We start from the raw sequence: 25,645 nt of genomic DNA, 5'->3' as shown, positions 1-25,645 counted from the left end.
CTTGATGCCTCAGAATATGCCCTACCAACCGATCCCTTCTTCTAGTCAAGATGTGCCACAAATTTCCCTTCCCTCCAATTTTATTCAATACCTCCTCATTAATTATGTGATCTACCCATCTAATCTTCAGCATTCTTCTGTCGCACAACATTTCGGAAGCTTCTATTCTCTTCTTGTCTAAACTATTTATCGTCCATGTTTCACTTCCATACATGACTACACTCCATGCAAATACTTTCAGAAACGACTTCCTGACACTTAAATCTATACTAGATGTTAACAAATTTCTCTTCTTCAGAAACGATTTCCATGCCGTTACCAGTCTACATTTTATATCCTCTCTACTTCGACCATCATCAGTTATTTTGCTCCCCAAATAGCAAAACTCCTTTACTACTTTAAGTGTCTCATTTCCTAATCTAATTCCCGGAGCATCACCCGATTTAATTCTACTACATCCCATTATCCTCGTTTTGCTTCTGTTGATGTTCATCTTAAATCCTCCTTTCAAGACACTGTCCATTCCGTTCAACTGCTCTTCCAGGTCCTTTGCTGTCTCTGACAGAATTACAATGTCATCGGCGAACCTCAAAGTTTTTATTTCTTCTCCATGGACTTTAATTCCAACTCCGAATTTTTCTTGTGTTTCCTTTACTGCTTGCTCAATATACAGATTTAATAAAATCGGGGAGATGCTACAACCCTGTCTCACTCCCTTCCCAACCACAGCTTCCCTTTCATGTCCCTCGACTCTTATAACTGCCTTCTGGTTTCTGTACAAATTGTAAATAGCCTTTCGCTCCCTGTATTTTACCCCTGCCACCTTCAGAATTTGAAAGAGAGTATTCCAGTCAACATTGTCAAAAGCTTTCTCTAAGTCTACAAGTGTTAGAAACGTAGGTTTGCGTTTCGTTAACCTATTTTCTAAGGTAAGTCGTAGGGTCAGTATTGCCTCACATGTTCCAACATTTCTACGGAATCCAAACTGATCTTCCCCGTGGTTTTCCATTCGTATGTAAAGAATTCGTGTTAGTATTTTGCAGCCGTGGCTTACTAAACTGATAGTTCGGTAATTTTCACATCTGTCAACCCCTGCTTTCTTTGGCATTGGAATTATTATATTCTTCTTGAAGTCTGGGGGTATTTCTGCTGTCTCATACATCTTGCTCACTAGATGGTAGAGTTTTGTTAGGCCCAGATCTCCCAAGGCTGTCTGTAGTTCTAATGGAATGTTGTCTACTCCCGGGGCCTTGTTTCGACTCAGGTCTTTCAGTGCTCTGTCAAACTCTTCACGCAGTATCATATCTCCTACTTCATCTTCACCTACATTCTTTTCCATTTCTATAATGTTGTCCTCAAGAACACCGCCTTTGTATAGACCCTCTATATACTCCTTCCACCTTTCTGCTTTCCCTTCTTTGCTTAGAACTGGGTTACCGTCTAAGTTCTTGATATTCATGCAAGTGGTTCTCTTTTCTCCAAAGGTGTCTTTAGTTTTCCTGTAGGCAGTATCTATCTTCCCCCTAGTGAGATAAGCCTCTACATCCCTACATTTGTCCTCTAGCCATCCCTGCTTAGCAATTTTGCTCTTCCTGTCGATCTCATTATTGAGACGTTTGTATTCCTTTTTGCCTGCTTCATTTACTGAATTTTTGTATTTTCTTCTTTCATCAATTAAATTCAATATCTCTTCTGTTACCCAAGGATTTCTATTAGCCCTCGTCTTTTTACCCACGTGATCCTCTGCTGCCTTCACTATTTCATCTCTCAAAGCTACCCATTCTACTTCTACTGTATTTCTTCCCCCCATTCTTATCAATCATTCCCTAATGTTTTCCTTGAAACTCTCTACAACCTATGGTTCTTTCCGTTTATCCAGGCCCCATCTCCTCAAATTCCCACCTTTTTGCAGTTTCTTCTGTTTTAATCTACAGTTCATAACCAATAGATTGTGGTCGGAGCCCACATCTGCCCCTGGGAATGTCTTACAATTTAAAACCTGGTTCCGGAATCTCTGTCTTACCATTATATAATCTATCTGAGACCTTCTGGTATCCCCAGACTTCTTCCATATATACATCCGTATACAACCAGAATTTCACATTGATCTATGTGTAGTTTAGACGTCTCGCGTGTGAGAGTAGTATTGTCCCACGTATTTCATTTTTTTGAGAAAGTTTGCAGTTGCCACGCCATTCCACTTGCATACTACGATGCACCTGTTATTTGTACTGCGTCTGCAGAAATCCCAGTACACGTACTTTTTTCTGAGAAAGCGCTTGTTATTGTGTAGTGGTCTTAATGTGGGACGGTGAGTGTAACTTACTTTCCGAAGTCCCTACGAATGTACATTTTGAATATATACTTTCCATTTACATTAATGTGACCAACTGTCTATAGCCTGAATAACCAGCTTTTGCGGCGCAGATAGCTGTAAGACGTGCAAGAAGAGAGTCAGTGAAGTTCTGGAAGATACCCACAGGAATGTGAAGCCCTATCGACCCCAGTGCTGTGGCCAGCTGCAGTAAGGTCCTCAATTGACGATCTGCTGCGCCAACAGCCCGATGGAGGTAGTCCCACAGATTCTCGACTGGGATTAAATCCGGAGAGTTTGGTGACCAGGGGAGTATGGCAAACTCATAGTGGTGATCTTCAAACCACGTATATACACTGTGAGATCTCTGAGATGTTGCATTGTCCTGCTGGTAGATGCCTTCTTGACGATGAAAGACAAACTTCGTTTAGGGATGGACATGGTCCCCAAAGACAGAGACATACTTGTGTTGATCCACTGTGCTTTCCAGAATGACGAGATTACTCAGAGAATGCCACGAAAATATTCTCCAGACCACAACTCTCTCTCCTTCTGTCAAGAAGTTCAAATGGTTCATACGGATCTGAGCACTATGGGACTTAACTGCTGAGGTCATCAGTCCCCTAGAACTTAGAACTACTTAAACCTAACTAACCTAAGGAAATCACACACATCCATGCCTGAGGCAGGATTCGAACCTGCGACCGTAGTGGCCGCGCGGCTCCAGACTGTAGCGCCTAGAACCGCATGGCCACTCCGGCTGGCCCTGTCATGAGGCTTGGTTTTCAGACGTTTACGCTGTACACGCCAACAGCCATCTCTATGATGGAGCATAAAACATGATTCTTCTGAAAAAGTCACCTGTCGCCACTCAGTGGACGTACATTTGCGGTACTGGCGTGCAAATTACAGCCAATGATCAGCAGTCAGTGTGAAAGAGGCTGTGGCGTCGCAATTAGTGCGCGATCGCCCATTTGTCTATTAAAAGCTTTACTTCAGAATGTATGTGGGTTGCAATGTAAACTGGTAGAGTATTATAGGTCAGTAACGGACGAGTTGTGTCCTGCAGACTGACGTCACGACCATCTGTTGCAGCTGCGCCTGTGAAAGCAGTGGAGTAGCGCTGGCAGGCCACTTACATTATACGAAACTAAAAAATATTAATAACTAATAAACGAATAACCTGAGGAACGTCATATTTGATGTACATCCTTCTGTTGTGAAACAAACAATATGTCTAAGTCTGAGATCAAAAATAGTTGTATTTTGGAAGTTAGTAAAATTCCATAAAAAAACGTAATTTTCTGGCAGTCAAGAATTTAAATAAATACAGTGATGTACTAGTTCACCTTCAGCGACTGTGTACGATGATCTGATAACACTTTCAGTGTTCATATATAAATTTGGAAAGTTTTTAGTTTCAGAAAACCTCTGTGACTTTTCTATAATAATAATTTCAAGAATTCTAAGTAAATATGAGTATTGTGTGTTAGGGTGCGTGTGAATGAGAATGCGTGCGTGAGAGTATGTGGGACATTCGGCATTATTAAAAATCATTCATGTAATTCTCTACAGGAAATGGCAGGTGTTCCAACTCTGTAACGTGGAAACGAATCCACTAGTGGTTCCCCTACTAGTGAATGTTGGATGTCCACGTATGTATGCTTATGTATAAGACAGCCAGAACGTTCGCCACTACATAATAAATTTCCAGATATAAAGCTTATCGTTCATTTTGTTTTGTTTATTTAATTAGAGAGTTTTGTGTTACTTAATTTGATGACGTCAATGAGCCTAGAGAAGTGGTTGGTGCTTGCTAGATTTTGGCGCGAGCCGCTCCCTAGAAGCGAGTTCTCATTGGTCGTAAGTGCTGACAGCCAATGAGAAGCGAGACGGTTGGTGGTGGTGGCGTTAATGTGACTGGATGGTATGTGATTATTTTAATTAAGATTTCACAGTTCAGTTTGCACTGAAATTTAAGTTAATACTCACGCGATTACGCGATAAGTCGCACAGATCTGAGGGCTGTAAATTCAACTAAATACATAGGGATTACAATTATAAATAACCTAAATTGGAACGATTACGTAGATAATATTGTGCATAGAGCAAACCAAAGACTGCTATTCATTGGCAGAACACTTAGAAGGTGCAACAAGTCTACCAAAGATTGCTTACACTACGCTTGTCCGCCTTATTCTGGAGTATTGCTGTGCGTTGTGGGATCTGCATCGGATGGGACTGACGGATGACATCGAAAAAGTACAAAGAAGGGCAGCTCGTTTTGTATTATCGCGAAATAGGGAAGATAGTGTCACAGACATGATACGTGAATTGGAGTGGCAATCATTAAAACAAGTTAGTTTTTCGTTGCGACGGAATCTTCTCGTGAAATTTCAATCACCAGTTTTCTCCTCCGATTGCGAGAACGTTCTCTTGACACCCACCTACATAGGGAGAAATGATCATCACGATAAAATAAGAGAAATCAAGGCTCGCACTGAAAAATTTAAGTGCTCGTTTTTCCCGCGTGCCGTTCGAGAGTGGAACGGTAGAGAGACAGCATGAAGGTGATTCATTGAACCCTCTGCTTGACACTTTATTGTGAATACCAGAGTAATCACGTAGATGTAGATTTAGACCTTATACCTTTATACTTATTCTGCGTGATATATTGGTTCCATTTAGACTCCGGGATTTAGGAGTCTTTTACCTATTTACACAGGTTAATTTTTTAGGACAATCTTTTCAATGTGGTTAGCTCGGACTTCGTTACAGAATGTATTGTAATTGTAATTCGCGTGATGTGAGTTGGGCAGATGCTTCCTGTCTGTATTCGGAAACACATCTGTAAGTTGTCGATTCCGTCTTCACCTTGTCCGTAACATTTTCTCACGTCTTGTTGCTTTCGTTCTACGCTGATAAAACAAAACATTATGGCCATATCGTTAAAAGTGTGTTGGTCCACCTTGGGAACACAATACAGCAGGGAATCTACCCAGGTCCTTGATGGGTCTCAGGAGGTATGTATCGCCAAATGTCTACGCATAGGCCTCGCATTTCCCTTATATGACGAACCTTTGGTTGGTGGGTGTGGAGTTGGCACCAGTAGCGTCCCAGAAGTGTTCTGTTGGGTTCGGATCAAGCGAATTGGTGTCCAAGACATCAAGGTGGGTTCACTATCATGCTCCTCAAACCCGGTGACAAGACAAGTTACACTGCTGGAAGATGTCAAGCGGGAATAAATGCTCATTGTCCATATTAATGTTCACATCGTCAAAAGCTGTCATGGGAATTCGATGACTTCGGCATAATTACCGTCGGTGAGCTAGAATGGAACTGTGATGCATGTATTGCAAATACTATCTTATTATGTGATGTTTGGTTTGTCATCCTGCCTACATAGATTGTGATTATGGCTTTAAGTCTCTGTGGTAATCCCTGTGTACATATTAACCTCTTAAAGTATGCTGGATTGCTTGATACAGTGACTTTAATTGGCAACAACAGCCGACTTTGGTATTTGTAACATATACTGAGTGTATGTGTGGTTGCCCAATGTTGTCTCCGCAATGCCGCGCGGGATTAGCCGAGCGGTCTAGGCGCTGCAGTTATGGACTGTGCGGCTGATCCCGGCGGAGGTTCGAGTCCTCCCTCGGGCATGGGTGTGTGTGTTTGTCCTTAGGATAATTTAGGTTAAGTAGTGTGTAAGCTTAGGGACTGATGACCTTAGCAGTTAAGTCCCATAACATTTCACACACATTTGAACATTTTTTGTCTCTGCAATGGAATTCTCACGCCTAGAAATGATTAAAGCGACCTGCCACGGACAACCTACACGTAAGGATTTCTGTAAACCAAAGTTACCTCCAGCTGCGTGTGTATGTGTGATGGCTGTCAGTGCCCTATTCGCAACAGTCTGGTCCCGCCTAAAAAGTGAATTACATTCGCCCTGCCATTGACAACCTGCAACCTGTAACCGGGAATAACACGTGGATTCATTCTCAAATTGTGCCAATGCTCCACTCTAACTTAATAAGCATCGGTACTTGAAGTCTAATCCTAGGAAAAGTAGAACAAGTGGGCACTGGTAAGATATTTATTTTAAAAACGACTCTCAAAGAAAAGTATGCAAACTGAACAAGAATAAACATAGAATACATACTCATTAATCTAAAACTGAGATTGTGAAAATGTCTATGACTTGACTCGAAGTCGCGCCCCCGTTTATACAGCTGAAACACTAAGTGGTTGATACTCATTAGCATCGAAATTAAGAAAACCTCCACCCTGGAACTGATGGTAAAGAGCTCTGCGATCAAACATATTTACTGTTACAGATTCCCTATCTGCCGAACTGTGGTGCGTATATCAGCGAAATCAGTGGTGAGAAGAGCAGTTCGGCAGCGCCGATCTGCTCTGTGATGCCGGCGGTCGTGCAGACAAAATGCGTTGCTTAGCTAAAAATTCTGACTACACAGAGGACGTGAAAACTCCCGGAGTCCAAGCTACTTAAGCACAATGCCGGACACGGATCAAGAGTTTCGCCTGCTTACAGGCCAGCAGCAGAGATTTGACTCAAGTGTGCGGTGATAAAGAATTACTTTAGTTTCTACAAAGAAGCGCAGGTTCGTTTGTCTGCTCACAGAAAAACGAATGATGCCGTTCCTTATAAACGTAAGTGATATGGCCCTACTTAAGTCTGGATTTATCCTTAAGTAGGAATCTTGCTGACAACGCTAATAATCAGTCGCCAAATCTGCTGCGAACCAACATATACATACAAAAGAGGGGCTTAAACCGCATCATATATATATATATATATATATATATATATATATATATATATATTAATTAAAAACTAAAACTATGTAATCAGCCAAGTCACAAGCACAGAGTAAAACTGCTTGTGGCTGTAAAACATTAGGTTCAAATGGCTCTGAGCACTATGGGACTCAACTGCTGAGGTCATCAGTCCCCTAGAACTTAGAACTACTTAAACCTAACTAACCTAAGGACATCACACACATCAATGTCCGAGACAGGATTCGAACCTGCGACCGTAGCGGTCACGCGGCTCCAGACTGTAGCGCCTAGAACCGCTCGGCCACTCCGGCCGGCAAAACATTAGGTAATAACAGTATTTTCAACTGTACGCTGATTGAACACTGAACGGCGCTCTGTCCAAAGGCTTTTCTTGTGGCTTGCCGTTAAACATATTGTCATTCAACGGTGAATGCTAACAATAACAGGAAAACTCGGGGAACACTACAAGAAAGCCACGACACGAATCCGCGAGATGCAAACTTGCAGATCAAGTTGACAATATACCATTTAACGGTGAACACGCATACGCGACCACAGGCGGATTCAAACTGTCCACGCGGGCCACCTGCCACCGACAGCTCGTCAGTTGGTACGTCTTCTCTCTCTGGAAGCCGCCAGCGGTCGCACGCTAAGCACCGTGACCCCCTCTGGCGATGCGCCAGAGGATGGAGAGCACGGCTCAGTAAGCATTCTTCGTAGTAGGCAGTAATGTCATTTTTATTCAGTCACATTACAGCCTACTATGGATCATTTTTACGTTTATTAAACACCTGGAGGCTGTGGATCACCACAAATACAAAAAATTATAAAATTTGATACAGTTCCCAGTGGCGAAATCAGTACTTTCGAAATTAATCTGGAGGCTGTTCACTGATGCCTTGTCTTAAAGTGCTATCCAGCAAAGTGTATCCTATCGACGCTCGCCAGCGAGTCCACCTGCCGCACAGTGTCCTGTTTAGAGCAAACCTCGCTCCTTGTGGCGAATCACCGCGCCCGTCACAAACGGAATATCTTCCACTCTACTCGTCATGAAGGTGCCCACCAACCACCTTCATCTTATACTCTTTTCGGTAGAAACTTCTAGAACAAATTGTGAACTCCGTGTACAATTCAGCAAACCTGATGCGTTTCTGTATCTTTTGGCGGGAAGACGCCCTAGCGTCTGGTATGAGAAATCGTGCGACCGTTAGCTCGCCTGTGCGGCAGGCATTTCCTGTGCATTCCTCCTTGCTGAAATAGGCTGGTGGCAGCCCTCGTAAGAGGCAGCGCTCGTAAGATGCTGTCTGCACGATCTTATGCTTTCAGCAGCGTCTCAGCAACATCAGAGCCGCCCCTTTCCACCTGCTTCTCGACGGGCAGCAAACGCCCGGCACTCTGCTTTCAGAGGCACACTCTGCCCTGCCTGCAGTCGTCACGCGCCGGTTTGGGAGGCCGCGAAGGCCTACGTTCGCCCTGTTGTCAGAGCCAGTGCGCATCTACAAAATGTTGCTACGATTGGTTGCTCGATTTGGGGGAGGGGACCAAACAGTGAGGTCATCGGTCCCGTCGGATTAGGGAAGGATGGTGATGGGAGTCGCCCGTGCCCTTTCAAAGGAACCATTGCAGCATTTGCCTGAAGCAATTTAGGAAAATCACGGAAAACCTAAATCAGAATGGCCGGAAGCGGGTTTGAATCATGGTCCTGCCGAGTGCGAGTCCAGTGTGCTAGCCAATGTGCCGTAAATGAAACACGAATTATCAAAACTGTTCATATATAGTGGCAAAATCTTGCCGTCGCTTCAGTTGAGTATATCAAACCAAGCAATCCTACCGGGATACTACCACACTCACAAGTTGGATGCTATAAATGATTTGCTCTCTAAAAACACGTAGCTTGTAAAAAATTGTTTAAATATGAAGCACACAGTGTCGGATTCTACCCCGGATGTAATTCGGAAACTGGCAGAACGTATCTTTGAATTTTTTTAGACCCACCTTCATTTATTAGATGGAAACAAAAGCAAATAAAATTGAACATATTTAGTTAGTGTTTCCACCGAACTGGAGTGTGAGTATCACTTTTTAGAGTATGGAGAGCAGTTGTACGTTACCGATGATCTGCATGTTGGGGCATTGGCTTCTTTGCAGATGATGTATATGGTGTACCTGCAATTATTTGCTTTCTCAGGTGATGTAATATGGCGTCACCAAACTCCTAGGGCTGAAATTAACTCAGTACGAGAGAGAAAACAAGATTCCTGTTTGCTCACTAGCCAGGTATAGAAATTCGACCCAAGTATTCCTCTATGAATAAGCACTTCAATATGTGTCAGATTTCACATAGAGCTAAGGAAACATTACTCGTGTAAACAGAATAACATCTCTGTTCACAGAGAAACGTCTTCACGAGCCCCCTGTGTCGAAAGCAACTCTTATCAGAATCTAACCGCCAGGTTCTCCACTGTAGCTCTTACCAGTGAAGTCTCTACGTCGATTTCCGGAGGGAAATGTCTTCGATCGATCCCCGCATGGAATTGTCTCTCCACACCATATTCCGGCTCCGTCCCGGACACGCAGCATCTACTTCAGTGCTCAGGTGACGAATACCAGAGGTCGTTACAAAAACATTACCCCGCACTACATGGATCATGAGGCTGCCAGCCAATCACCTGAAGCTCATACTCCTTTCAGAAGATTTTCTGAAAGTTTCCATTTCCCTCCTACATCCTTAGCATTCCACCACTCAAATATACATCTCCACTTTTCGGTGAAAAGATGCCTTGGCACTTCCTGGAAGAAGATTCATCAGATGTCAGCTCCCGATCATTGTTTGTGACCCCGTGCTGCCCTTCATACTACAAGGATATCTTTCCGCCTTGTTCTCCCCATGACTCTCCTTCGTCAGGAAAGGTTCCGATTTTTTTTTTTTTTTTGTTTTCATCCCATCAGAGTGTAAGTTCCTGCCCAGCTGTCCGCGCTGCCTGAGTTCTGCGGCCTCCAACATTGTAAACCGCCACCTTGTCTCTCTGCTCTCTCTCAGGGCAGGAAATGGCTGTCCCTGCGGAACACGACAACACTTACACAATAGCGGCTTCTGAGGGACACACAACACAGTGGCCCTTTCTGTCAATGTTCAGCTTTAATTAACCACCTGATATGCAGCACTACAGAAATTTTTAGTACGTGGTTCTAGCCAGTATCAGCCCAATGAAATGATAAATAATTCGATCGTGCATCGTAAACGAAGATCTAAGATAAATGTAAATCGAAAAGAATTTACAGAATGTATGGTGGCAAAATCCACCTGACAATCTACTGGTTCTACAAAAACCCGAAATCTGTTCATTTCAACAGCACGACGGGAATGGTAGTTGGAGCTAGATGTGCGGAACATTCAGTTTCGGAAATCGTTAAGGAATTCACCATTCTGAAATCCACAGTGTGTGCCGAAAATGGCAAATTCCAGTCATTACCTCTCATCTTGGACAACGCAGTGGGCGACGGCCTTCACTTAACGACAAAGAGCAGCGGCATTTACATAGAGTTGTCAGTGCTAACAAACAAGCAACACTAAGAAAAATAACCACAGAAATCGATTTGCGACGTAGGACGAAGCCATGTCCCAAGTTGTCAACAAGGCACTGTGCAAACTGGTGGAGGCTCCATGATGTTGTTACGGCAGTGTGGCGAAATTTGGCGTTAATGTGCTATTGCAGCAGACGACCGACACGAGTGTCTTTGCTAACAGCAGGACATCCCCTGCAGCGCCTCTCCTGATCATATTGGTTGGGCCCTAGTCCACTGGTTAACCGTGGTTTGGTTAGATGAGTCCCTATTTCAGTTGGTAACAGCTGATGGTAGGGCTCTAGTGTGGTGCAGATACTACGAAGCCATGATCCAGGTTGTCAACAAGACAGTGTGTAAACTGGTGGAGGCTCCATAATGGTGTGAGCTGTTTTTACATCGGATGGACTGGGTCCTTTGGTGCAACTGAACCGATCATTTGACTGAAAGTGGTTATGTTCGGTTACACGGTATCAAACGATAGAATTTTTGTGGATGACAATGCGTCATGTCACCGGGTCACAATGATTCACGACTGGTTTGAAGAACATTCTGGACAGTTAGAGCGAATGATTTGGTAACCCAGATCGCCCCATATGAGTCCCATCATTTATGGGACATAATCGTTAGGTCATTTCGTGCACAAGAACCTGTACCGGCAACAATTCCGCAATTAAGGGTGGCTATAGGGGCAGTGTGGCTCAACATTTCTGCAGGGGCATACAGCGACTTGTTGAGTCCATGCCATGTCGAGTTGCTGCACTTCTCAGGGCAAGAGGAGGTCCGACACGATATTAGGAGGTATCCCAAGACTTTTGTCACCTCCGTGTAGATAATTAAACGGTTTTCTATCACTTCCCTGACTAAAGTGACTCTAACCGACACATTTCGTACTTTATCCACAGTGAAATGACCGCCTTCGTTTCACCATGTCAGCAAGAGCTCCACAGCAGCGTCTGCACCTCAGGCGAGTCGTCTAACAGTGCTCCATCATGGTGCACTTCCGGAGGCAACGTCTTGTTGTTGGAATTGCCCCAAAAGGAACACCTCCTACTGGCTGTAGCGACCTGCCATGCTCGACTCTCGACTCTGTTTGTCTTTTCCGAAGCCTACAGGCAATCTCATGCTCAATTTCCCACAGTTTATACTTTGACAAAGCCCATTACACTCTGTCTTTGGCTAGTTCCTCACCTTTTTGTACGCCATCACATTCAAACTTCATGCAGTCATACACTCGTGGAAGCGTATATACAGGAAATGGGAAGCTGTGAGACATTAAAATAAAACACAGATATACAGGGTCGTCCATTGATAGTGACCCGGCCAAATATTTCACGAAATAAGCATCAAACGATGAAACTACAAAGAACGAAACTCGTCTAGCTTGAAGAGGGAAACCAGATGGCACTATGGTTGACCCTCTAGATGGCGCTGCCATAGTTCAAAATGATGTCGACTACGTTTTTTAAATAGGAACCCCCATTTTTTATTACATATTCGTATAGTACGGAAAGAAATATGAACGTTTTAGTTGGATCACTTTTTTCGCTTTGTGATAGATGGAGCAGTAATAGTCACAAACGTATAAGTACGTGGTATCACGTAACATTCTGCCAGTGCGGACGGTATTTGCTCCGTGATACATTATCCGTGTTAAAATGGACCGTTTGCCAATTGCGGAAAAGGTAGGTATCGTGTTGATATATGGCTATTTTGGTCAAAATGCCCAAGGGGCGTGTGCTATATATGCTGCTCGGTATCCTGGACGACATCAGCCAAGTGTCCGGACCGTTCGCCGGATAGTTGCCTTATTTAAGGAAACACGAAGTGTTCAGCGACATGTGAAACGTCAACCACGACCTGCAACAAATGATGATGCCCAAGTTGCTGTTTTAGCTGCTGTCGCGGCTAATCCTCACATGAGTAGCAGACAAATTGCGCGAGAATCGGGAATCTCAAAAACGTCGGTGTTGAGAATGCTACATCAACATCGAATGCACCCGTACCATATTTCAATATCCAGGAATTGCATGGCGACGACTTTGAACGTCGTGTACAGTTCTGCCAATGTTCACAAGAGAAATTACGAGACGATGACAGATTTTTTGCATGCGTTCTTTTTAGCGACGAAGCGTCATTCTCCAACAGTGGTAATGTAAACCGGCACAATATGCACTATTGGGCAACGGGAAATCCACGATGTCTGCGACAACTGGAACATCAGCGACCTTGGCGGGTTAATGTATGGTGCGGCATTATGGGAGGAAGGATAATTGGCCCCCATTTTATCGATGGCAATCTAAATGGTGCAATGTATGCTCATTTCCTGCGTAATGTTCTACCGATGTTACTACAAGATGTTTCACTGCATGACAGAATGGCGATGTACTTCCAACATGATCGATGTCCGGCACATAGCTCGCGTGCGGTTGAAGCGGTATTGAATAGCATATTTCATGACAGGTGGATTGGTCGTCGAAGCACCATACCATGGCCCGCACGTTCACCGGATCTCACGTCCCCGGATTTCTTTCTGTGGGGAAAGTTGAAGGATATTTGCTGTCGTGATCCACCGACAACGCCTGACAACATGCGTCAGCGCATTGTCAATGCATGTGCGAACATTACGGAAGGCAAACTACTCGCTGTTGAGAGGAATGTCGTTACACGTATTGCCAAATGCATTGAGGTTGACGGACACCATTATGAGCATTTATTGCATTAATGTGGTATTTACAGGTAATCACTCTGCAACAGCTTGCGTTCACAGAAATGATAAGTTCACAAAGGTACATGTATTACATTGGAACAACCGAAATAAAATGTTGAAACGTACCTACTTTCTGTACATTAATTTAAAAAACCTAGCTGTAACCAACCGTTCGTCTAAAATTGTGAGCCATATGTTTGTGATTATTACAGCGCCGTCTATCACAAAGCGAAAAAAGTGGCCCAACTAAAACATTCATATTTCTTTACGTGCTATACGAATATGTAATAAAGAATGGGGGTTCTTATTTAAAAAAACGCAGTTGATATCCGTTTGACCTATGGCAGCGCCATCTAGGGGGCCAACCATAGCGCCATCTGGTTTCCCCCTTCAAGCTAGACAAGTTTCGTTCTTTGCAGTTTTTTCGTTTGACGCTTATTTCGTGAGATATTTGTCCCGGTCACGGTCAATGGACCACCCTGTAAATCCAAAGGCCATATTTCATGAGTATAAAAACAGAAAAATTCTTGTTATGGCTCAGGGCATCACGACAGTGAGTCTAGCGACATCTGATACCACTAAAAAACTACTGCTTCACTGCCACAGGTCGCATGGAAGCTCCGATAAAAATTCTCCATTGCATAAGACTGTTCCATTGGCCTGAGCCCGTGTCGCGGTGTATAATTCGAGTAGCAGTTCGCCTGAATCGTGGCTTATCCGAACACGACCACCGGTCTGAGTTAGCATGAAACCTGATTCATCTGACCAGGCGACACGTTTACAAAGATCCGCGGTCAGTTCTCGATGGTGTCAATCCCACTGCAATTGACGATGTCGTTGCGTTTACATGGGAATACGTAGTGACGCCAGCTGTGAAGCCCCATCTACGCTAGCTAGTATAAATATTATTTTCTGTTGCGTGTTTCTGTGTGCTACACATCAGTCAGCTATAGATAAGTAGTTGCATTTCGTTCATTTTACGTGCTGAACAGTTGCAGTATGTTATTTTTAAAACTGAAATACTGAGGTTTACATGGACATGAATGTAACGTGTTGTTCTCTTTCTTTCTTTCTTTCTTTTTTTTTTTAAACAAAATTTATTTCTTCATAGTAATTTTAATACATCTAGTTGGATACGTAAATGATTATCGTTATTCTTCTTTCTTCTTAGGGTTCCATACGTCAGTCGGTGAAAACGGAACCCTGATAGGATGACTTCGTTGCCCGCCTTTCTGTCTGTCTGTCTGTCTGTCTGCCGACTGCTAAAACCCTTTTTTTCAGGAACGGGTCGACGAATCACGTTGAAAGTACTAAGCTCTATGGTCACTTGGTGGTGTAAAACACTGAAGCTTCTAAGTCAATTCAATAAAAAGATACGGCTATTTACATTGCAATTTTTTATACTCGCAAACTCAATGATCAAAACCTATAGAGTATTTCCCGTTGTCCTAGAATCATGAAATTTGGAAAGAAGCAATTTTTCACAGTACAACTAAAGATAAAAAATCTGAACATTGTTAATTTGTAATTATATCACACGACAAAGTATCTATTTTGTCATTTGTTATCAGGCGTCAAAACTTGAGACTAAAACAGTCAGAAGGTCTGCATTCACGCTGACTGGGTCGCAATGATAAACATCAGGCGAGGAATGACTTTATTGCTCATATGATGCGTTTCAGAATTTATCCATCGTCAAACATCCAGGAGCGACTACTGCACGTAGATACTGCGTTTCACAGACAGTTCGAAACACCATATCTACGTGCAGTAATCGTTCCTGGATACCACATGCCTGATGTTTGAGTTTTACCACTGCGACCCAGACAGCCTGAAGGGAGAACTACTGATTATTTGGTGATGGTCATCTGCCTCCTGCTTGACTTTATGTAACATTTATATTATTGAAATTTAAACACTCTCACAAATCTTGGAATCCCTAGGACCGATGTCTTGCCAGTATCAGTTTCTATAATAGGCGAAAGTGGTCGAGAGCCTCGATTTCCGGAATGGATGAAGTGTCTATACACATAATTCAGTTTCTACGGAACCCTTAGTGCGCGAGTTCCATTCCTAGCTCTCCAATTCTGGTTTTAAAAGCAAAATCTCATCAATTATTTGAATCATAAAATGGAACAGTGAACTTTTATAACTTAAACAATGAAACATAAATTGCAACGTACCGGTTATAAATTTGCTCTAAAATGCTATTTTCCTCTGGTAGGGCTCATAGTGGTATGTAGATCCTAACTATGATATTGTGTACAGTTTTTGGAAATACTGTTAACAGTACTTAGTATCTGTTTAGTCTAGGATCCGCATTAATCACGGGAGTGGGGAGTTTACTCTGTATAGAACACATTAGGCACGTGTTTGAACGATTACGGGCTGGGACTGTTTCAGGGAGTACTGAAACGTTGGGGTTTGCAGTGATGTATGTAGCGTCTTGTCGCTTTGGGAGGAACGGTAGGGAGACGGCAAAGCGGCTAGCTCCTCACGGTACGCTGCCCTCCACCGCTGCCGCGGCGGTTTGAGAGCTCCCGATGGGGCAGAACCCCAAGTCCCGGCCAACTTTACGCTCCCGCCGCATCGCTCTGCGCTGAAAGTGCTTGAGCGAATAAAGGGGAACCCCCTGGAGGCGAGTGGCGATGCGATGCGTCGCCCGAGTGGGCGGGCACTTGGCGTCGACGCTGGCGACAGGCACGTGGTGCGCATGCGCGCCGGAGCCACCCATATATACGGCAGGGCGCGTGCCGCCGCCCCAGTAGTGTGCTCGCAGCGACGGCAGCTGCGGGGACGCATCGCAGCGTCGCTAGGGGCGCTTCAGTGCCGCGTCAGCAGCGCGCGGGCCGACGTCTGCGAGCTCCGGGCTGCACCAGCGGTAGGCAACTCCTGTCCACACTATGCTCAAAAATGTAGCGTACGTGGGGAGAAGGCGTGGCCACCAATAAACTTCAAATTGACTTCTTTTATTCACCACCAGTTTCAATAACAATGCCGCCTTCGGTCAATGTAAACAAGCCATACAGACCTTCTTGGGCGAGTCATTCTCTTCTATAAACTGTAGCATTAAGCATTCTACAAAGCTGTTGTGAATATAGAGCTGAACATTATTCTAGGCCGCACGAAATCTGAGTAAAATGTTCCTGTGTAATTGGCATAATCCAGTAACGCTACTGGCGAACTTTACAATAACCATGTATATAATTATATAACCAGGACGCACTTGGACGCCGTAATGCAAATTAGAGTGCACAGACTCTTTCAGACCAGGCGATAACTGCCATGAGATTACATTCATATCGTTATTGGAGTATTTTACAGGCATAGTTACAAAAGCTTTGCACAGTACTTAACGTTTCACAGTATATGAGGACAATGGCCCGACTAGAAGCCTGTAAAACATGCAAACGTCGACCATAATATTGAATTACCATCAAAACTAGTAGTGAAAAATTGAGTTTGACAAATTTTATAAGCATGTACGTAATTATATAAGCAGGACACATTTGAATGCCGTAATGTAAAATTTGAGTGCAGGCACTCTTGGTCATCACAATAAAACTGCTATGGCACCACCTTTACAGTAATATTAAAGTATGCCAATCATATAGTTAGATTTACAGAAGTTTTGTACAATGTTTGATGCTTCACAGTGCGTGACGAGAATGTTTCGTCCGAGCAAGCCTATAAGGCACGACTAAGTTGGTCAAAAAATGGTATTATCATTCCTATTATTACCAGCGAATAAATAAAAATTGCAGACTCTTGGCAGCCATCTCTTCTTTCCCACGTATTTGGAATATGCGAAGCACGCAGTCTGCACAAAATGTATGAAATGTAGCATTCATCAACACTATAAATGGAGACCCCACTTACAAAATTTGGAAGATTGTTGCGGGATATTTATCGAGCAATTTGACACGAGAGATGCGTGGTGCTCCGGTGACCCGTTATTGAATAGACGCAGTTGCGGTTCGTTTGATTTGTTGCCCCCATTTATCTTCGTATCTGTATTTGTAATGAAAATTCATGCACAATAATGCATATGTCGACGTTACGCGATGTGTCTGACGTTTGGATACAAACTTGTTCCATTCTCTCAAGATAATTGCTGTTAATGTGTACGCCCACTTCTCTCTTCGTTCAAAGTTTGCGTTCAGTCCTGCACGCTTCTGTCTCGAGTTTGTTCTACAGGCAGTGGCAGTTGTACATTGTCAGTGATACTTGGCAGTGTGGATAGGTATATCGACTCGTTCTGAACACTGCTGACACATTTTGAACACTACCTGTAAGGCAACAATTTTGTATTTCTTACGTATTCCACTGTACCAATATGTCGAACAGACAATGAACAAATCGTACGTGTATCCTCTGAGGGTTTTTGCACTACAGAGGTTTTGTATTGCATGTTTTCTTTTTGGCATATTGCAGGCTTTTTCACTATTGTGAATATATTTTTTTAAAAAAAGAACAAACGTCATTGGTGTAACAAACTGAATAAATCGTAATTAAACAATTGCTGTCTAACACGAGACTACGGAATCCATATGTCAAAATCCGCAGAAAACATTCCTGAACAGTCTACAATATTTTGTCTGTGGATTCATCCTATATTATCAGGCTTCTTCTGAATGCCACTGATGAAATACTAGTGTGTATACTGTTTGGCACCGCGCAACTGCCATGGGAATAGCTGCATGGTATTTCTGGAGTACGCCAACTATGCAGGTACAGTCTTAGACATAAAAACTGGCCGCCGGCCGGCCGCCACAGAGACTAAGTCCGAGTCGTTCATTTAAGGTGGCCAATAAAACTGGCCGCCCCTGACAACTCTAAGTCCGGCCATATGCACAATCTGGCAACACCGTAAGATGCGGAAGTGTTAGGAGGCAGTGTTGTCTGCTTCCGATGTGTGCTCGCACTGTGTGAGCCCGTGGTCTAGCGGTAATTGTCGCGCATTCTAAACTGAAAGTCGCCTGTTCGCGTCCACCTATATGTATATATTTTTTTTTACTACATTTCGGCCCTCGTATAAAGTTATGAGTCTGATTGAACATCGAAGATAATTCGCTTGACATTCTACCCACCAGCAATAACAAGTATTCCAGAAACAATTCCGCAGGACAGCTCGTGGCTGCGTCGCGATCGTAACAGCTTACGCTCGAGCGTTTCCTCGCGCTGCAGCAGCTACCGGCCACCGGCCAGACGCCACCCGCCGCCTGAAATCCGGCGCCGCCCATGTGAACGCGGCGCGACGCTGTCAGTATATGTTTTAACTGTCATTTTCGAATTTGAAGTTCTAGTTATCATCTTGCAGTTAAGCACGGCATTTTGCATACTTGAAAATCGTGAACTACGGTTAAGCATTGTAAAATTGAGTCACAAGTGGAAGAAGGTGTAACATCTGCAACACAACGTTTACTTTTGGTATAACAGAGGGGTGAATGCAGAGGAGGCAACTAGAAAGATTTGAACTGTGTGTGGAGCGAGTGCTTTTGGGAAAAATACGCCAGAAAAAGATATTCTTGTTTCAACAAAGATCGTTCTGGCATGAATGATTTTCCACAGTAAGGAAGTCTCGACTACTGATACATGTGATAGATTACCATTTCACCATCATGCGACATTTGCAATCAACAGGCAAAGTTCAAAAGTCTGGCGTAGGAGTACTGCATGCTCTAATTCGAAACAACAAAAATCATGGAGTGACTATTATTGAACGTCATCAGGTCGCTCATTGAGCATTCGTATGCAATACTGTTGTTGGTGACGTGTTATGATGCCTTTATCGTTAACTTCCTAAGAAGAAATGAAAGGCTGAGCCCCACCAAAAGACGTAAACTCGAGCAAAGAGTAGTGTGAACATAATATTTTACATCTGATAGCTCCAAAAGTGTGTTTTGGGCTACGAATTCTGCCCCACGCGATGTGTGCAACACAGCTGGAATTTGTTGCCAACAACTAAGACACCTTTTGGTGGCAGTGTAAGGAAATCGAGCAACAAAACTACATCACCTGTGCTACTGATGATGACGCACTCTGCTGATTTGAGAAACAAAACTGTCCAGGAGATTGATAGTAAAGTCGTCTCTCAGGCATTTGTATTGATAGGGAAGTCCTCTCTCAAGCACTTGTCCCTCTCGTCATATATTCGTAAAAATTTACCTTTCCCGCTCTTGATCGATCAACCGTCAAGGCAATTCATTTCTAGACGAAAATACTCTTAAAACTACACTGGTTTAATGACATCGTTAGAACTAGTGGGTTTCTACGGGCGTAGAATTTGTAAACAACATTAGCATTGTCAGATTGTTTTAGATATCGTGAAAGAAAATTGTGCTCCTGATTAATTTCTCTTTGGCGGTTACTGATGCGTTTAGTAAACTAATGGAAAATTTAATTAAAATATTCACTGTACTAATACAAATTAAATTCAGCTTACTACAGTAACAACACGACGGCAGTCTATCTTAATAAAACATTAAGTGTCTATAAGACGATTGATCCTATTTTAACGCGAATTAGTAGGATATTACCGACTTTTGACATCGAAAAGATCTGTATTTACTTCATTTCGTGTATCATTCGCAAGTATTACGAAAATGTGTCATTCATAGATAAAATTATGTATTCGCAACAAGAAAAAATATGTAGGTAGAAAACAAAAGTGGCATTATGAATTTGGCAGTACCGTAAGGTTTTCGTTCTGACACTAACAAGGGGAGGCCGCCAATTGTGAAATTCAGATTCGATTCATACTGCGCATAATAAAAGCTCATGGCCAGAGGTGTAATATGGCAAAGCACCAAGATGCACTTCTCAGCCGTTGTCGAGAAAATCGACAGTTAATAGAAACCGTTGCGGTGAAATACTCTCTACAATGTGTAACTTTCTATAGCGTCGTGGCGCAGCGGTAAGTGCTTGGGTCCGTAAGTTAAAGGTCGCCGGATCGAATCTCGCGCCATGCAATTTTTTTTAGTATTTGTTTTTTGTAATTCAAATACATATACGATATATATATATATATATATATATATATATATATATATATATATATATATATATATATTAATATAAATATAAATATAAATAAATATATATACATTAATATAAATATATATATATATATCATGGGGTCTCTAATTCGAACGTTTGACTTACACTATACGTATTCGTTTCAGAATATCGTTTCTACGTCTTCCGTTAACTACACGTGTAAACATTATGAAGACAATTAATAACATTTGTGAAATACAACTTTGTTTGCAGAAAACAAAATCATGTTCGAAGTCGCCAGTTTTTCCACGACAAACAACTTTCAACAACTTATTATATGCATAATTGTTGCAACTGATTGCCGGGAATTTTATATATATACATATATATATATATATATATATATATATATATATATATATATATATATATATATATATATATATATATATATTAATTACAAATAACAAATACTAAAAAAAAAGTTGCATGGCGCGAGATCCGATCCGGCGACCTTCGGATTACGAACCCGAACGCTTACCGCTGCGCCACGACGCTGTAGGAAGTTACAAATCGTAGAGAGTATTTCACCTCAACGGTTTCTTTTCACTGTCGCTTTCTCGACAACGGGTGAGAAGTGCATCTTGGTGCTTTGCCACATTACACCTCTGGCTATGAGCTTTTATTATGCGCAATATGAATCGAATCTAAATTTCACAATTGGTGGCCTCCCCTTGTAAGGGTTCCTGAAAGTAGCAAGACCAATTTTGCTCGAGCGTTGTCTTACGATTCCCTTATTGAGTTTGTATCTGCCTGCTTGTAGCTCTGCTACAAAAGAATTAATAATCTGGCTTTCAGCGAGTCTCGAAAGGCGAACGAAAGCAGCTTGCACCTGGTAGCCAAGCATGTTACCTCAGAACTGGTTTTTTCCTAAAGTGGGAAGACATCCTTTTGAGGTTCAATTGTTGGCAAATGTCAGTCAGACATGTGCCGTTGGTCTAAACGTTTCGGTGTGTTGAATTTGTACCAATGATTTTTCTACAGGTTTTTTCTGTCCCAAATAGAGAGTTGAAGTCTCCCATTAGTATTTTCACGTCATCTTGGTGAATTTTGCTCATAGTATTTTGAGTGTGTTCCAGAATTTTTTCGACATTTTCAGTGTTTTTCTTATTTTCGATGTTGGTGGGGACATGTGCATTGATGAGTTTATATTTTTTACTGGGGCTCTTAATGGGCATAGTCATAAGTCGGTTGTTGATGGGCAGGCCGCGGTGGCCGAGCGGTTCTAGGCGCTTCAGTCCGGAACCGCGCGACTGCTACGGTCGCAGGTTCTAATCCTGCTTCGGGCATGGATGTGTGTGATGTCCTTAGGTTAGTTAGGTTTAAGTTCTAGGGGACTGATGACCTCCACTGTTAAGTCCCATAGTGCTCAGAGCCATTTGAACCATTTCATTGTTGATGGGTGTGATTTCTTTGACAGAGTTGATGATAGATCTGTGTTCGAGAAATTCAATGCCAAAGATTGGTACGCCTTTCGCTACCTTTTGTTGTATTTTCCTCTTGAAGATTCAATGGTTTCCGTAATGCACGGATTCGTTGTCAGTTAGTCGTGGTTCTTGAAGAGCAAGGGTGAGAATTATTTGTCGGTCGATTTCTTATGTGAGATTATTTAGTTTTCGTGTTTTGATCAATGTATCGATGTTTAGTTTTCAAGTGCATGTTTTCTGCTATTAGGGAAATTTACCAGAGATCTTCGATATTCTCTGCCGTGCTAACCTGGACTCCCCAGAATCCGAAAATCCGACTGCCGCCTGTCGACAGGCGGGTTGTGTACCACCTGGGGTAATGTTGACTTTGCTTGCATAGTTCATGTTTGTTTGTGTCTCATTGGTTTGGCCTGGGTGTTTCCAGGACCGGACAGGACCATAGGGTGTTGAAGCCTTTGCAACCAAATATTTTCAGCTGAGCTCATTGAGCTCACAGACGGTGACCAGAGTAGCGGTGATTTTCACTCAGACGTGTCTGGATTTTGGGTTCAACGGATTGAGTAGCCGTTCAGGATTGTGTTAGTATTTGGTTCACCCCAAGTATTTGATTTCCTCGGTACCACCCATATGGGGGAGGGTTTCCCCTATCCGCCACACTGGATTGTTATTATTGTCATTATGTAATCAGCAAATCCGATATGGTGTATCTTCGAACTACTGAAATAGATGTGTATTGTTCGATTCAGTATTTCCATCACATAAATATGGGTTATAATTACGTTACATTGCTGCTAGTAGACATATTTCTCACTTTATCTTAGACACTTGCTACCTGTTACTCCATCATAGAAATTTATGTGCGCAGCATTGTTGCAATACAGTCGTTCAAATTATACGATTTCTGTAGTTTCGTTTCGATACCAGATCGTTCTAATCGGATTCAGTCAGTCTGTCTTAATGTGGATATTCGACTACGACCCTCATCATATGATAGGCTGGGTAAACCACATTCTTAATCGGACTGTTGAATCTAGATCACTTATCTATGACAGGGTCTGAATTCTTAAACACTGTGGAAAATAATAATCCAATGTGCTTATTACAAACACGTTATTTAAATATAAATATACGAACTAACGAGATAACAGTTTATTTACAGGAGCAGAGCCCCATCCATCATAGCAGAGCAGTGCGAGATTGGTTTCAGGGCCAAGAGAGGATAAAGCTGTTGCCGTTTGTTGCACGATCGCCGAACATCAGCCAGATAGAGAATATGTGGGTAGAAGTAACAAGGTCATTGCCATGTGGACCTACAAATGCAAGCGACCTTTGGACGAATATAGAAATCGTATGGTGGGAAGTAAACCATCACGCTACACTGTCGACAACTTAATGAAATCAATGACCCTACGCCCGAGAGAAATCTTACGTAATGGCCGTTGGTCGGCTGGTTACTAAAAGTATAGTCCACAAAACCCATGTGGACAATTTTCTGATAATCGGTCAAGCTTTGCTTTGTCGCAGCTCTTTAGCATAAAAGTCCATTTACTTTCAGTCTCCTCCTTACAATTCTTGCAATGCAAGGTAATTGAAAAATCTCATCCACTCGACGCCAACTGAGGAATTGACTTGTGCATGTGTTGTTCAACACACAGTAGTTGTCAGCCTCACTGGAATCAATGACTGTTTGTGCGTGTGTGTGTGTGTGTGTGTGTGTGTGTGTGTGTGTTTTCGTGTTCACGCACAATCTGAATCAATACTACTAACATTAGAGAGACAACCAACAATAAATATTGCATTAATGCGATGAAACTGAATTTTTACCCAACCCACGTCCTGCGTATTACGTTAAGTAAGATGTATTAACTCCATAGTATCGTTAGCAGAGACAGTGCGCTCTTGTTGTCGAGGCTCGCGACAAGTACAGCGATTAGCAGTGCCCAATGCCGCCGCGCTTTGTTTATGCTGGCTGAGCGTGGACACTGCAGCAGACGCTTTGCCATAAACACAAGGAAATCACCTTGGCTCTGACAGCAGTGAGCGGATATCACTGCCTGCGTGTTCTTATAGTAACCAACGTGAGACTCTACTCACAGGTGCCATGGAGCAATTGCAACGGGTATCATGTCATTAATCATCAGAATATCAACCAGTGATGAAATGTCCACTCTATTTGAATCCCACGAAAACAGGAACCTTATCAGAAAGGAATGTGAGGTGGTATTAAAATTTATCCAACATGCAAAAATTAACTGCAAGGTTTTCATGTATGCAATAGTAGCACACAAGGAAATATTATGTCTTGAAAGCGTATATTTCATTTCCTCTTCTCATATTAACGCCCTTGTTTTAGTATGAAGTGAGAAAATAAACACGAAAAACTAAAGTTCTTGAGAAGTATTTAAGTCATTATCTCTTCTCATATCACAACGTTTGTTTTAGTATGAAGTAAAAAAATAAATAGTTTAGGGTTCTGAAGCATAGTATGACACCAGATTCTTATCGTAGGCGCTATCGGAAACGCAAAAACAGGGAGCTGTCCATCCTTTTGTCCAACAGGCTGTTTCCTTTCATGCCTTACTCTCGCTAGGAGATTTTTATTTAAGGACTTGTGGGCATCAAGTTCTTCAGCAGAATAAGCCTTATCTTATTGTGCTAATTACGGTACGGAAAAAATGCAACAAAGACGAGTTCCCCTGAAGCAGTGAGGATATTTGCACATGTCTGTATTCAGCAATGACTGCCAGCTGCCACAACACTTGACAGAAACCATGCGGCAGGCAACACAACTGTGCGTGCGCTTCAGACTTCATTCAGTAAGCCGTCAGGAGATGGATGGAAACGTCAAATTAACGTCGCTTTCCGAGTCGTACTCAATCCAGAATGAGGTGTTATTAAGGTAGTTGAGCGTTCTAGCAATTACACTTTCATAATTCCAATGTGAGTATCCCGACAGCCAAAAGAACCCGTTAGTGTGAAACCATCGGGAACTGCATTAATAGCAAACTGCAAGAACTTGAGGCAATACGTCGACTCTTTTCTTCGCTGGGTGACCTATTACTGTTATTTAGGATTCTCTGTGTCCTAGTCGTAATGCAAATGGAACTTCAGAGGCGCTTTCCGCTATTCCTGACAAACATCAGCAACTTGTAATCACTGCGAGTTACAACTGCGTGATGATAATGGTTCAGGTTGTCAATAGTTGTGGTGGTGCTACGCTGTCAAACTGCTTACAGTAACGTTAATGTTGGCGCACATAATTTAGCGCTGACTACCTACTTAAGTAAAAATAGTGTTGTAGCGTCGTCGCTTCTCTTTATTTATCCTCAGCTTGAGTAATACAATTTTACGAACATACTACACCATTTGCGAGCTGCTAATGATACAGTATGACTACAGAGGTCATCGTGCGGGTATTACATTAATTCTGCAATGAATTGCTTAGCAAATATTACCCTCAGCTATGCAGCTGGAATGACTCATTACACAGGTACTCTATGTTGCATTTGGTTAAGTGACCAGTTCGCTGCAATCCTGCTTCTACTGTTCGTAAATACTACTATATACTTAAAAAATGGTTCAAATGGCTCTGAGCACTATGGGACTTAACTTCTGAGGTTATCAGTCCGCTAGAACTTAGAACTACTTAAACCTAACTAACCTAAGGACATCAGACACACCCATGCCCGAGACAGGATTCGAACCTGCGACCGTAGCGGTCACGCGGTTCCAGACTGTAGCGCCTAGAAACACTCGGCCACCCCG

This window comes from Schistocerca piceifrons, chromosome 6, assembly GCF_021461385.2.
Source record: "Schistocerca piceifrons isolate TAMUIC-IGC-003096 chromosome 6, iqSchPice1.1, whole genome shotgun sequence".
Lineage (NCBI taxonomy): Eukaryota > Metazoa > Arthropoda > Insecta > Orthoptera > Acrididae > Schistocerca > Schistocerca piceifrons.
Note: the sequence above shows the minus strand (reverse complement) of the source record.